The sequence below is a fragment of the Micromys minutus genome, assembly GCF_963924665.1.
Source record: "Micromys minutus genome assembly, chromosome: 4".
Classification (NCBI taxonomy): Eukaryota; Metazoa; Chordata; class Mammalia; order Rodentia; family Muridae; genus Micromys; species Micromys minutus.
The window spans coordinates 57,963,759-57,978,275 of record NC_137973.1 but is presented as its reverse complement, the minus strand read 5'-3'; positions in this window follow the sequence as shown (position 1 = coordinate 57,978,275).

The window sequence follows — 14,517 nt, the reverse complement described above, 5'->3', positions numbered from 1 at the left end:
CTTGTTCAGTCTTTTAGAGGGCAGGTCTCTTTTTGTGTGCACACTGTAGCATCAGTAATACTATCAGTCTTTGGGTCTCCCCTTGAGCTGGATGGGTATTTGTGGCTGGACCTTCTATTCCTTAGACTCCTCTCCATTTCCATCCCTGCAGTTCATTCAAACAGGAACAATTATGGGTCAGAGTTTTGACTGTGGGATGGCAACAACGTCCTTCACTTGATGCCCTGTCCTCCTTCCGAAGGTGGGCTCTACCAGCTTCCTCTCCCCACTGTCACACATTTTATTTAAAGTTCCTTTCTTTGAGTCCTGGGATTTTTCTCACCTCACAGGTTTCTGGTACATTCTGGAGGGTTTCCCCAGTATCCTACCTCCTGAGGCTGGTTGTTTCCATTCTTTGGCCCACAGGGCTTCATTCTTTACACCATCTACTACCAGATCATGTTCCTCTCTTCCCCACTCCTATTCTATATCCCTCCCAAGTTCCTCCCTCCCTACTTGTGATTGCTTTCTTTTCCCTCCCAAGTTGAACTGAGGTGTCCTCTCTTGAGCTCTTTAGCTTGCTGAACTTTTTGAGTTTTGTGGGATGTATCTTGAATATTCTGTTCTTTCTTTTTGGCTAATATCTACTTATTAGTGAGTACATACCATGCATATTATTTTGGGTCTGAGTTACCTTATTCAGAATGATAGTTCTATCAATTTGCCTGCAAAACTCAGGATGTTCTCATTCTTAATATTGAGTAGTAACACTCATGCAAGCCAAATACGAAAGCACATCAAACCACCATTTACCATCATCTACTAGGCTTCATTCCAGGGATGCAAGTTTGATTCAATATACAAAAATCCATTAACATAATATACTATATAAACAAAGTTTTAAAAAAATCAGAAGATTATATCCTTTGATGCAGAAAAAGCATTTGATAAAACAGAACACCCCTTCCTATTATAAGTATTTTAGAGGTCAGTAATTCAACATCCATACCTAAAAATTATGAAAGCAATTTACTGCAAACCAACAGGCAAGATCAAATTAAATGGTAAGATACTTGAAGAAATCCATCAAAAATTGGAAGACAAGAATGAGTATTCTTCTCATATCTATTCAACAGAATACTTGAAGTTCAAGCTGGAACAATAAGACAATAAAAAGAGATCAAGTGGATTCAGGTTGACAAAAAAATTTAAAGGTATCACTATTTGAAGATGATATGGCAGTATACACAAACTACTCCAAAAATTATACCAGAGAACTTCTATAGTTGATAAACAATTTCAGCAAAGTGACTAGACATAAAATTAACTCAAATAAATTAGTAGCCTTCCTTTATACAAATGAAAAACAGACTGAAAAAGAAATTAGAAAGACAACTCTCTTCACAATAGCTACAAATAATATAAAATATCTTGGTATATCTCTAGACAAACAAGTAAAAGATCTGTTTGACAATGACCTCAAGTCTTTCAAAGGAGAATTTAAGAAGATCTCAGAAAATGGAGAGATCTCCCATGCCCATGGATTGGCAGAATTAACATAGAAAATTTAGCCATCCTAACAAAGGCAATCAATAGATTCAACACAATCTCCATCTAAATCCCAACAGAATTCTTCAAAGACATGGAAAGAGCAATTCTTAAATTCCCCTGGAATGGAAAAATGCCCAGAATAGTGAATACAATGTTAAAACAATAAAAGAACTGCTGAAGGAATCACTATCTTTGATTATTGTTTGTTTGATTTTTTTCTGGTTTGTGGGTTCTTTTAGTTTATTGTTTCTTTCTTATGTTGTTATTTGTGTTGTATTTTGTTTGTTACAGATGGTTTTCTTTCTCAATACCATGATGTTTATATTACTGGAGTTATGTAATACATTTTGAAATTGAGAGTCATGATATCACCAGCAACTGTTTTATCATTCATGATGGTTTTATGTATTCTCAGTTGTTTTGTGTTTCCTTATGAGACAGAAATTGTCCTTTCCTGTTCTGTGAATAATTGTTTTAAAATTTTTATGGGATTTTTAAAAATACATAGATCCCTAGTGCTAGGATGGCTTTTACTTTCATTTATTTGTTTGTTTATTCACTTTATATTCCTGCCATAGTACCCTTCCTCCTCTCTTCCCAGTACAAAACTCACCAATCCTTTCCCCCATTACCTCTTCATCTTGCAGTTAGAGATGGCCAGGAGTACCACCTCTCTTGGGACATCTAGTTGAAGCAGGACTAAGTACAACCTTTCCACTAAAGCCCAACCAGTTGTTCCAGTTAGGGGACACTATCCAGGGCTGCTACATTGTCAGATACAACTCCTGCCCCAATTTCTAGTGAATCCACTTAAAGAACAATCTATAATAAATCTGCTACATATGTGTAGGGAGAGATGCTACATGCTCTTTAGTTGGTTGTTTACACTCTGTGAGCTCCTGTGTGCCCAGATTAGTTGACTATGTAGGTATTCTTATGATGTCCAATAGATGGAAGATTCAATCTACTCACCCACAAAACCCCCAACTAAAAATTTATCCTGCCTACAAGATTTGCAGGAATAAAAATGGAACAGAGTTTGAGGAACTGGCCAACTAATAATTGCATTGTATGCAAATTTCATGATGTCTTTATAGTACAGATATGACATATTTCCTTTATCAATTTTTCAGGTGAGGGGCACCAAGGTTATTTCCAGTTTCTGGAACAACCTTTTTCAAATAAAGTTGCTATGAACATAGGTGAGCAAGTTTCTTTGTGGTATGGGAGAGCATATTTTGTGTATATGCCCGAGAGTGTTATGGCTGGATCTTTGGGTTGGACTGTTTTCAAATTTCTGAGAAACCACCAAATTGATTTCCAAAGTAGTCATATAAGTTTGTACTCCCATCAGCAATGGAATAGTATTCTCCTTCTCTACATCCTTTTCAGCATGTGTTATCATCTGAGTTTTTGTTTTTAGCCATTCTAAAAATATAATATGGAATCTTTTAGAGTCATTTTGATTTTTATTTCTTTAATGAATAAGGATGTTGACAATTTCATTGAGTGTTCTTTGGTCATTAGAGATTCCTCTGCTGAGAGTTCAGTTTAGATCTGTACTCCTTTTTTAATTGGGTTATTTGATTTGTTAGTTTCTAATTCCTTGAGTTGTTTATAATTTTAGATATTTGTCCTCTGTAAGATATAGGGTTGCTAAAGATTCTTTCCCATTCTATAAACTGCTCTTTTGTCCTATTGATGGTGTCTTTAGCTTTGTAAAAGTGTTTCTCCTTCATGAGGATTCATCTATTAATTGTTGATCTTAGTGCTGGAGCTACTTGTCCTCTGTGCCAATATGTTCAAGGCAATTCTCCCCATCTCTTCTATTATATTTAGGGTGTCTGGTTTTATTTTGAAGTCTTTAATCCACTTAGACTTGAGTTTTGCACAGGATTATAAACATGCATCTATTTATATTCTTCTAAATGCAGATATTCAGTTATAACAGTAGCCTTTGTTAAATATGATTTTTTCCCATTGTAAGATTTTGGCTTCTTTATCAAAAATCAAGTGTCCATGGATGTGTTGGTTATCTGTGGGTTTGTGATTACATTGACCAACTTGTTCAGGTTTTATACCAATGTCATGTGGTTTTTGTTACAATTGCTTTGCAGTATAGTTTTAAATCAAGAATGGTGATTCCTCCAAAAGTGTTTTTAATTGTACTTGATTGTTTTCATCATCCTAGAGTTTTATTTTCATATGAAGTTGAGTATTATTTCAAGGTTGGTAAAGAATTTTGCTGAAATTTTGATGGCGATTGCTTGAATCTGTAGATTGTTTTTGATGAGATAGCAATTTTACTATGTTGATTTTATCAACCAACGGGCATGAGATTTTATTTCCATCTTCTGATGTCTTCCTTCATTTTTGTCTGCAAAGAGTTGAGGTTCTTAGCATTGAGGTCTTCTACTTCAGGTTAGAAGTACACAGAGATATTTTACAATTTTTGTTGCCATTGTGAAGGGTGTTGTTTATCTAGTTTCTTTCTCACCTCATTTATTATTTGTAGAAAAGAAGAGCCCTGATTTGTTTTTAGTTACTTTTGGATCTAGCCACTTTGCTACAGGACATTTTTGATAGAAAAACCTATGAATATCATATCATTTTCAAGTAGCAAAGTTGACTTCTTCCTTTCCAATTTATATTCTCTTGATTTCCTTTACTTGTCTTATTGCTTTAGCTAGAACTTCAAATACTATAATGAGTGGATATAAAGAAAGTGGGTAGACTTGTCTTGTCTCTGGGTTTTAAAGCAATTTATTTGCATTTTGTTCCATTTAGTTTGATGTTGGCTGTTAGCTTGATGTATATTGCCTTTATTGTGTGCAGGTATGTCCTTTGTATTCCTGATCTCTACAAACTTTTATCCTCAAAAGATATTTTTTTCAGAGACTTTTCAGCATCAAATGAGAAGATTCTGTAGTTTTTCTTACAGTTTGTTTATATAGTGGGTTACATTGATGTATTTTCATATATTGAACAATACCTGTATCTGTAGGATGAAGTCTCTTTTATCATGGTAGAAGATATCTTAGATTTGTTCTTTGATTTTACGTGGAGGTATTTTATTGAGAATTTTTCCTGAATGTTCATAAGAAAAACTAGTCTTAAATTCTCATTCTTTGTTGAGTCTTTGTGAGGTTTCTGTATCAGCATGACAGTGACCTCATAGAATAAGTAGAGTAATGTTACTTATATTTTTATTTTGTGTAATAATTTGAGGAATATTGGCTTTAGTTGAAAGTCTGGTAGAATTATGCCTAAAACCAAATGGCCCTGGGCTTGTTTTGATTGGGAGAATTTAATGACACTTTCTTTTACCTTAGTGGTTATTGTTTTAGTTAAATTCTTGACTTGATCTTAAATAAATCGTGTTCCGATTCATCTGTCAAGAAAATAACCTATTTCATTAAATTTTCAAAATCTAATAGTACATTTTTGAAGTGATACATATTGATTATTTCAATAACTTTTAGAAGATTGTATTGAATATTTACATTCCTATTGGTATTTTAAAAGAATGATTTTAAAAATTACATTAATTCTACTTAAAATGAACAGGTAGATCTTTTGATCTTCTGATAACTTCAAAATGCTTTTCTTCAATATCTTAAAATTTCATCATAAAAAGTTTTAGTTACATGGACAGAGTTACACTGGGATGGTCTATAATATTTGAGGCTATTTTAAAAGTGTTGTTTCCTTGATTTCATAGTTCATTTGTCATTTGTATATAAAAATCTTATTGATCTTTGTTAATATTATGTGCTTTGATATAAGTATTTATCAGCTGTAGGAATTCACTGGTAGAATTTTTCAGGTCACTCTGGTATATTAGCATATCATTTGTAAAGAAAAGACCTGATTTTTTCCTTTACAATCTGTATTTCCTTGATCTCTAACTTTAGTTATTTGATTGTTTTCACTAATTGTTCAAGTACTATAGTGAATAGGGTTGGAGAGAATAAACAGCCTTTTCTTATTCCTGAGTTTAATGAAAATGTTTTGATTCTTTTTTTTTTTTTTTTTTGTTTATTCAGGTTGATATTATCTCTAGGCTTGCTGTAAATTCTTCATTATGTTGGGATGTGTAACTTTTGCCCCTAATCTCTTGAGACTTTTGCAATAAAGGGGTTTGAATTTATCAAAAGTATCTTCTGCATGTAATGAGATCATGTAGTTTTTTTCTCTAGTCGGTTAATATTTTGAATTACATTTATCTAAATATATACATTGAAGCATCCTTGCATCTCTAGAATGAAGCTTACTTGTTCATGGCAGATGATCTTTTTAAGGTGTTCATAAATTTGGTCTGCGATGGCCCTGTGCTTTTACTGGTTGGAAAACCTTTTTTAACTGCTTCTATTTTGCTAGAGGTAATTGCTTATCTCATTTTGACTTAATTTTGGTTAGAGTTATTGCAAAAATTAATAATTTCTTTTACATTTTCTAAATTGGTAGAATACAGGATTTTAAGTTATAACCTAATTATCTTATTTGCTCACTGTTTGTTCTTATGTTTATACTTTTTGTTCTATTGTTACTAATTTGTGTCTTCTCTTTCTGCCTTTCAGTTATTTTGGCTAAGTCTTTGTCAATTTTGCTGTTTTTCTAAAAGAACCAATTTTTTTTATCTGGTTGATTGTGTGTATTTGTTTGTATGTTTATTTCTTTGTTATTGATTTGAGTGCTGAGCTTGATATCTCTTGCTGTCTACTCCTTCAGGAGTTATTTATTCTTTTTATTCTAGAGCCTTCATCATGTAGTTTTACTAATATGAGATTCATTTAATAGATATTTAATGTAAGCTGATCTGGCATGAAAGTCTGTTAGAAATATTGTTGTCATATAAATTATAAATTCAACTGTATGTTCTCTAAATATTTTATTAAAAGCTCATAATGTGTGTTATTATCAATTGTAAAATAGTTTTTATAATTTACCATTTTATTATGAAAGATGAAACTTGCCAATAATACCAGGCAGTATATTGTTCAGTTGGGACAATCCTGATCAAATACTGTGATTGTTTATATTACTTTTTTACTGATGTTTATTCAGATATGCTTTATAACTTCTTTAATTTACAAAACCAACCACTTGTTAAATGTTATGAATTCAATAATACATATTTAAAATAAAAGTTTTCCTCCAATGCTGCTTGCTCCTGGCAAACATACAATTCTCTCTGTGTACTCACTGGGAGCCAGGATACTCATTGTTAGCTTGTCCATTCACAGACATCTGTCTAGAAATGTTTTGGTATAAGTAGAGGAAGTGTAAATATTTTAACATTTGCTGGACATAGAGATTCTGTGTTAGATATTTAACTCATTCACTAGGGAGGGAATTAATAGGAAATGGAAGACACTTGGCATCTGGGCAACTATGGTAATAGGTCCATGTTTATAGACACATGGTTAAATCTTGGTCACTGTTCTATTTTATTTCATCTGCAGAAAGAAAAATAAACTTGGAATTCATACAGCAATTTTACAGCACCTAGACACTGAATGACAAGCATTACCTACATTGACATTCAACAAGCAAAATTTTGTACAACATTTCTATCTGTGTGTACTAAGGAGGTGGTAATTTATTTGGGCAACCATGTGCCTTATTGTATGTTTTATGAAACTGAGAGAAGATTGCAGAGTTCACAGCAACTTCTGTTTCATAACAGAGTTGAGTAAAAAAATATAGCAGAATAGTATGATAATATTCTTCTATCATGCTTTTAACAGTTAGCAAAATAATGGAGAATAAGACCATATTAATCTTCTAAATCTTATAATAAATGCTTGTAATAAAACTTGATTCAGTATGGTTCACTTCATAAAACAGTATACTTCACAATGAAGTTCATTTGATCATACTTAAAATGTTACCTCTAACTTGAGCTGCTCAACGACTATCTTAGAAATAAAAACAAGTAACTGACCAAGCCTGTTCAGTCAGTCAATGGGTTCTTCAGCAGCAGAGAGAGGATTAAAAAAAAAGAAAAGAACAATTAGACAATATTGTAGCATGACCCCAGCTAGTTCTGAGGCTGAAAGGCAGGTTTAATTTTTCTTAGTCTGCTTTTATACCATTTTAATTACATGCAGGTAATAATAAAGTCAGTTCCAGGTTAAGGGAACAAGCAAGACAAATGAACACAAAAAGAAAGGCAATAAACAAAATCCTGTAACCACTGTTTCTAAGGGCTTGTAAAGACAACAGGATTATCTGAGTTTGCTTCCCTGTCCTGACCCAAAGTCAAGTTATTGCCTGAAGCCTACTTTTTTGTTCTAACCTAAAATCAGATCCCCACCTAAGCTTACTTCCCTGTCCCAGCTCAACGTCAAATTCCAGCCTGGAGTAGCCCTACTTCTTTGTCTTGGCCCAATGTCAAACTCTTGACAAGTGACCCCCAAAGCTCTCCACCTGTAACTTTCAAACATTGCCCTATTTTTCACCTTTAATTTTTATGTTCTCCATATTAATAAATAGGCCTATATTTTAGAACTTACTGAAATTGACAAATGTAGTACATAGTTTACTAAAAACAAAAGTTTTGGGACACCAGTGGAACTCTGACTTGTCAGATCTCAGAAGTTTATTAGAAACCTCCCAGTGCTTACAAAAATATGGTAAAATATGCATATTCTTAGTATATTTTCAATATTTTCATCTAAATAAAAACTACAAAAGAACTCATACACTTCATACACCTATTAAAAGCATGGAACAGATTAAAACCCAAGACAATAATTATGTAAAAATAAAATGTGTTGTTTCTGGGGGCAAGCCTTTATGGGTCTTCTGCATTGTTTGGTTTTTCTTGAGGCCACAGAGGAGGAAGAGCATTAGTGGTGTAAGACTTGGTCTTAGATTTATGAGATATTTAGGGTTGCTGGATAATAATAAAATATTTTCTATCTTATGCCAAAGTCGCTTTGCTGAGGTAACCAACCTGCCTGTCTGAGTTCCTCTGAGAAGAGAAACTGTTTAGCGCCTCATCATAAAACAGCAGGGGATAAGTGAAAAGATTTATTGTTGATGTTCCTTTCTCTTATGTAGCAGCCAAAACCCTCTCTGGATAAACTGGTTAACTCTTTGTGAACAAGAGAATAAGGATAGGAAACGAATTAAGGTGCTCTATACTCGCAACAGCAAATATACATTCAAACATTCATATACCCATACTCTGGCTGGGCCTGACCGTCTGTCACATTCAACTCCACAGGAATTCATGCATGCTTACACACATACATATATACCCTACTTCCCAACATATAGGCAAACAAACATACACATTTGGATGGATGGATGGATGGATGGATGGATGGATGGATGGATGGATGGATGGATGGATGGATGGATGGATTGATGGTGGAAAGCTCCCAAAGTCAAACCATTCAAACAAAACCCAACAGCTTATTTCTTTTTTTTTCACCACTAATGTATTTATTCACTTTACATCCTAATCAAAGCTCCTCCTTCTCCCAGTTCACTTAACACAGCACCTCTTCCTAATCCCCCTCCCATATTTTTGAGAGGGAGGAGCACTCCCGTACCTCTGGTTTTTTTATACCTTTTTAGACAAAAAGATTTTTAGAAAATTACCTTAGAAACAAAATGTTACGTAAAATAGGAGTTACAGAAGTTTGTTGATATAAAGTTCAAAGCAGGAAATTATTATAATATACTCATTAAAATTCCAAAGCAACAGTATTTACTATTATCATAGTGCACACTTGTGACATTATCCTTGGACCTAAATGTTTTCCCCTGAACACAAAATTGTCTCAAGTCTATATCTCTTTATAGTGTGATTATGAAAGCTCATTGCATTTTTTATTTTGCACCATTTACTTACTACTCTGAGGAGTGAACACATTCTATTCTTGATTTTTAACTTAATTATGTCTTTCTAGCAACTATGACACTCTCTAAAAACTTTCTTCTTAAAATCATTTGAATCAAACTATTAATTCTATAGAACGATTATCTATTTTTCTATATAGCATCACTACAAGAGAGTACATCTTTATAGGTCTTCAGAGATATGCTCAATAGCATGGGCTAGTAATAATTACATATTTAATAATAACAGGAAAAGCATACTAATAGCACAAATATTTTCTAAATTAAATTTTTCCTAGGCCTTGTCTATCTGATCAGTTCTGTAATGTATTTCATTTCAAGGCAGACTTATCTCAGGAAGACCATCTGCTAGTTATTAGCTTCTCCTACAATGAGTCCTGACATGTTATCAATATTTTTATTCTTTATGTTTAATGTTGCAACTCAAGGCCTTGATGGCAATGTGAGGGAGCAAAGGTTAGCTAGAGGCTGAGTCTATTTTCAGACCCAAATACTTGGTTTTTACAGTGTGTTTCAGACTCCTCTTACCATTTTTTTTATTATCATCTCCTTGTTAACAGAATAAAATTCAATTTCTTTAGACATTGGCTTTCAATTAGTGTTGTATTTTAGTAGAGTGACAGTAAAATAGCAGAAATTCTATTGCTCTGTTTTCTCAAACTCATTCTGTGTATGTGTAACATGGCAGTTCATGTTGGGTTTACATCTCTACTTAGCTTTCTTGGCTCTCCTGTAGATATGCTTTCCTCTAAGAACATGTCTTACACGAGGAGCTCATTAATAAAATAGTTCTTTTGATGAAGAGAAACAATCTGGATCAACCTTTTGAAAGGGATATTTCCCTCATTTATGAACCACAAACTATATAATATGTTACATGTATAAAAGAACCCAAATGTCTATTATTATCTTTTTAAAAAACAGACACAGTAATCTGCATTAAGGTACTACTATGACATAAACATGGGTTAAATTACTCATGTTTCTTCTTCACATTACCTTCTAATTCTGGTTGAAAACCATACAGTAAAATAGTGAAAGATCTTGATATATAGACCATTCTTGTTTTCTAAATGCATACAGCATATAAACATATGTATGGCAAACATATAATGTATGTTATAAATCTAGCTCATATATGTTACATATTTAAGATGAAGATGTTAGTATTACCAAATAATTTATTTCTGATTATCAGTAAAAGGAATGTTTATTTGACTATAACTGTATTTTTTCCTCATTTGAAGACAATTCATATTTATTTTAAAATAAAATACTCACTGCTTTGATATTCTACTTAATTCTAGGACAGTATCTCTTGAGTACCTAGTGTGCCATTTTTATTTATTTTTATTTTAAAATACAAACATGTTTTCTGCAAATCTGTAAGAAGTCTAAGTCTACAAGCTTCATTCTTCAATTTAGAGTTAAAGAGTAGAAAAGTCAGGTGAGAACATCCACTTCTACAGTTGTGTAGACATTACAAGCATGACTTGTCAATGTCTGGTGAAAGGACTGAATTTATAATCATCATTCTACAAGAAAAATTAAGTAAAACCAGAAATACCAAGAATGGGTCTTATAAATCATCTAGTATTTAAAATTATATTTTAAAAACATTGCAGCTTATCATATTTCAATTTTATCTGAGCCTTTTAAGCATATCAGAAAACAAATCTGAATTTACATGAATATCTTCTTTCATCAAAGTAACTTACTCTGTACTTAACTTATAGAAACTTTCTTAACGAATTCTTTTTGTCTCCATCAAAAAAATTTTATGATATTTGTACATGTGCTTTATGTTTCAAATGGGTTTTAAATTTAAGATTTATAAAAACAATTGAGTAGTTCTTGGGATCTATGCCCTAGAGTGGCATAGCTGGATCATTTAGAAATTATAGTTTTGATATATTAATGAACTGATTTCCAGATTTCTTTCACAATTGCTATATTAATTTGTATTCCCACATGCAGTGGATATGTGTTTCTTTTGTCCTCACAACCTCTCCCAGTGTTTACTGTTAAATGTATTGGCAATAGACGTTCTGATTGGACTATGCTGGTAGATAAGAATAGTTTTATTTTTACCTTGATGACTAGTAATGTTGAACCATTTTAAATGTAGTAATTGATTATTTGTCCTTTTTTTTAGAATTGTTCATTTTATTAGCTCATATTTGATTGGTAGATTTTTTTCTTTAGGTGTTTAACATTTGTAGTTCTTTCTAAATTCTTGATATTTAGGGCCATGTCTGAAATATAATGTTTTAGATTTTCTCACATTCTGTGGGCTGTATTTATTCAGTTGATAGGGCTTTTTCCTGCTAATACTTTTAAATTTTATGTAGTCTTACATGGTGACTTGGGGGAATTTTGTTTGTTGTGACAAAGCTCTTGTAGAAAGTTCTTCCGTCTTCCCATACCTTCAAGAATATTCCCTATGTTTTATTTTAGCATTTTTAGTATATAAAATTTAAAATTAAAAGCCCGGAGATACTCTTTGAGTTTGCTTTTTTAGGAAATAAAAGATATGGATGTAATTTCACTGTTCTGTTGGTAGATATCCAATCTGTCTTTCAATATTTGGAAAATAGCCTATCTTTTTTTACAGTGCATAGTTTTTGTTTTTGTTTTTGTTTTCTTTTTTTCCCCTGTGTTTGTCAAAAATTAGGCAACCTTGTTCTTTCTTTGTGCCATCAGTGACTATCTTTGTAACTGTAATCTTAGTAGCTTAGGACAGGTAATGTGATACCTGTGATTTTATTTCTTCTTAGAGTTGCTTTGGGTTCTTTTATGATTACATATGAGTTTGTGGACTCCCCTCGATCTGCAAAGTTTTATGTAAAAATTTTGATTAGTGTTGCAATGAATCTACATAGAAATTTTGATAGTAGGATCATTTTCCTGATATTAGTTATGTCACTCCATGAACACAGATGGGTTTTCTACAATCTGATGTTATCTTTCATTTCCTTTTCAGATATTTGAAAACTTCATTATAAAAATGTTTATTTATTTAGTCTGTGCCCAGATACTTAAATCTCCTTTGGAGATATTATGTGTTAGATGTTTTCCTAATTTCTCTTTCTGAGAATAAATTTTGGTGGATATTTATGACTCAGCAATGCAAATCATTTGCATATACCCAATGAAATACAGACATTATCATGAAGATGAAATTTTCACATTAATGTTTGTTACTATTCTTTCATATTAAAGAAATGAAAGTAGCCTAGATGTATATCATTGTTGGTGGGATTGTAAACTGGTACAATTTCACTGGAAATCAGCCTGTCAGTTCCTCAGAAAGCTGGATATAGTACTACCTGAGGACTCATCTATATCCCTCATAGAAGAAGGGGGAGGGGTGATGGGATAGTGCATACGGAAGGGAATAAAGGAAAGGGGATAACATTTGAAATGTAAATAAGATATATCCATATTTTTTAAAGAAGTGAATGGGTCATAAGAATGAGATACATTTACACAGAAGAATATTATTAATCTTTAATAGAAAAAATGCAGTTATGAAATTTACAGAAAATGAATGGACCTGGGAGAATAATAAGAGAAGCATCTCCAACTCAGGAAGAATGAAAGTGAAATGACATGATCTATTTCATATGCAGATCCTAGCTCACACCGTGTAAAGAAGTGTGAGCATGACTACATTTAATATATTTAAAAACGAGACCAAAGAGGGTACCGTTAAGGGATGAAGGATGTCATGGGAAAGATGAAGCTATTTTCTCTAGTTCTACTTCCATCATAGTCTTCTCATGGTGGAGAAGCAAATTTAATGGTTTGTATATTGACTTAGCAGAAGCAATGTTTGTATTGCCAAAGAATCTAACCTTCATCATTCCCTGAGACAATGGCTATGCAGTTGGACTTTCTTTTTATTCAATTGACCATTAGTATATTAAAATTAGACATGCCTAGTCACTAACAATATTTGATGTATTGACTCATCCTTTTTTCTTTTTATTAATTGGCTATTTCATATATTTACATTTCAAATGTTATTCCCTCAACAAAATTATTATTATTTTTTAAATATTGCTCTGGGAAAGGGGTTTTAGATAGCATTCAAGTAAAAAAATATGATGAATAACCTTAAGTATAAATAGCTCTAATTACCATTAAATAGGTTAAACCAATATTGATGCTATAAATAATGACAATGATAATATAACATTTTAAAATTAATTAAAATAGAAAGACAGTTGGTTGGAAATAGGAAGGTGATTGGTTTGAGTGGGAGAAGAGAAGGAAATGGAGGTTAATATGTTTTATCCATACATGAAATACCACAATCTTATGAAGTCCAATGTTAAGTATAATAAATATATATGTTAATAAGATGACAATAAAGTAGAATAAAAAAGAAGTAAATAACTTTTTCAATAATGAGCATACATATATTGGTATGTATATAGTCTCTTCCATGTTCCCAAATATGTGTCTAAAACCATGATATTTATAAAGTAACATGACAATATGGTATATAAAACACAAAATATGTTGATCCATGATAGAAAATTTTAAAAACAATATAAAAGTGTTTCTGGTACAAAAAAACAATTGTTCTAGGAAACGAAACAAAATAAATTCTATCTATGTAGAATCAGGAGCAAACATAATGAATGTCAGAATGTCTATTCAAATTTAGCAAGGAAAAAGCATATTTCTCAGTTGCATATCTCACAAGCGAAAAATGTTCATGACTAGAAAGAGGATCATGGTAAAGAAAGGTACATGTTATTTTATCCTGTTAAAATGACATAGGGCTTATTTTAGAGATTTTCAAGTAATACATGAATTCAAGAGATTTAAATACAATATAAAAAGTAATTAGATATAAATACTTTATTTAGGTAAGAGTATGGCAAAGTTTTCTGGGTAAAATTGAAAACTAAATGAAACCATCATATTTCTACATCTGACAGAAGTACAGAATCTTTTATAATCAACATGCAAATAAAACGTGTGGCCAGTCAGGAAGTTCCAAGTCTATATAATACTACTAAATAAAAATGTTATAAACCTCTCAGAATATTATATGAAGAAGACAATGTTCCACAAAACTGAAACTTCCTCAGGTGACTC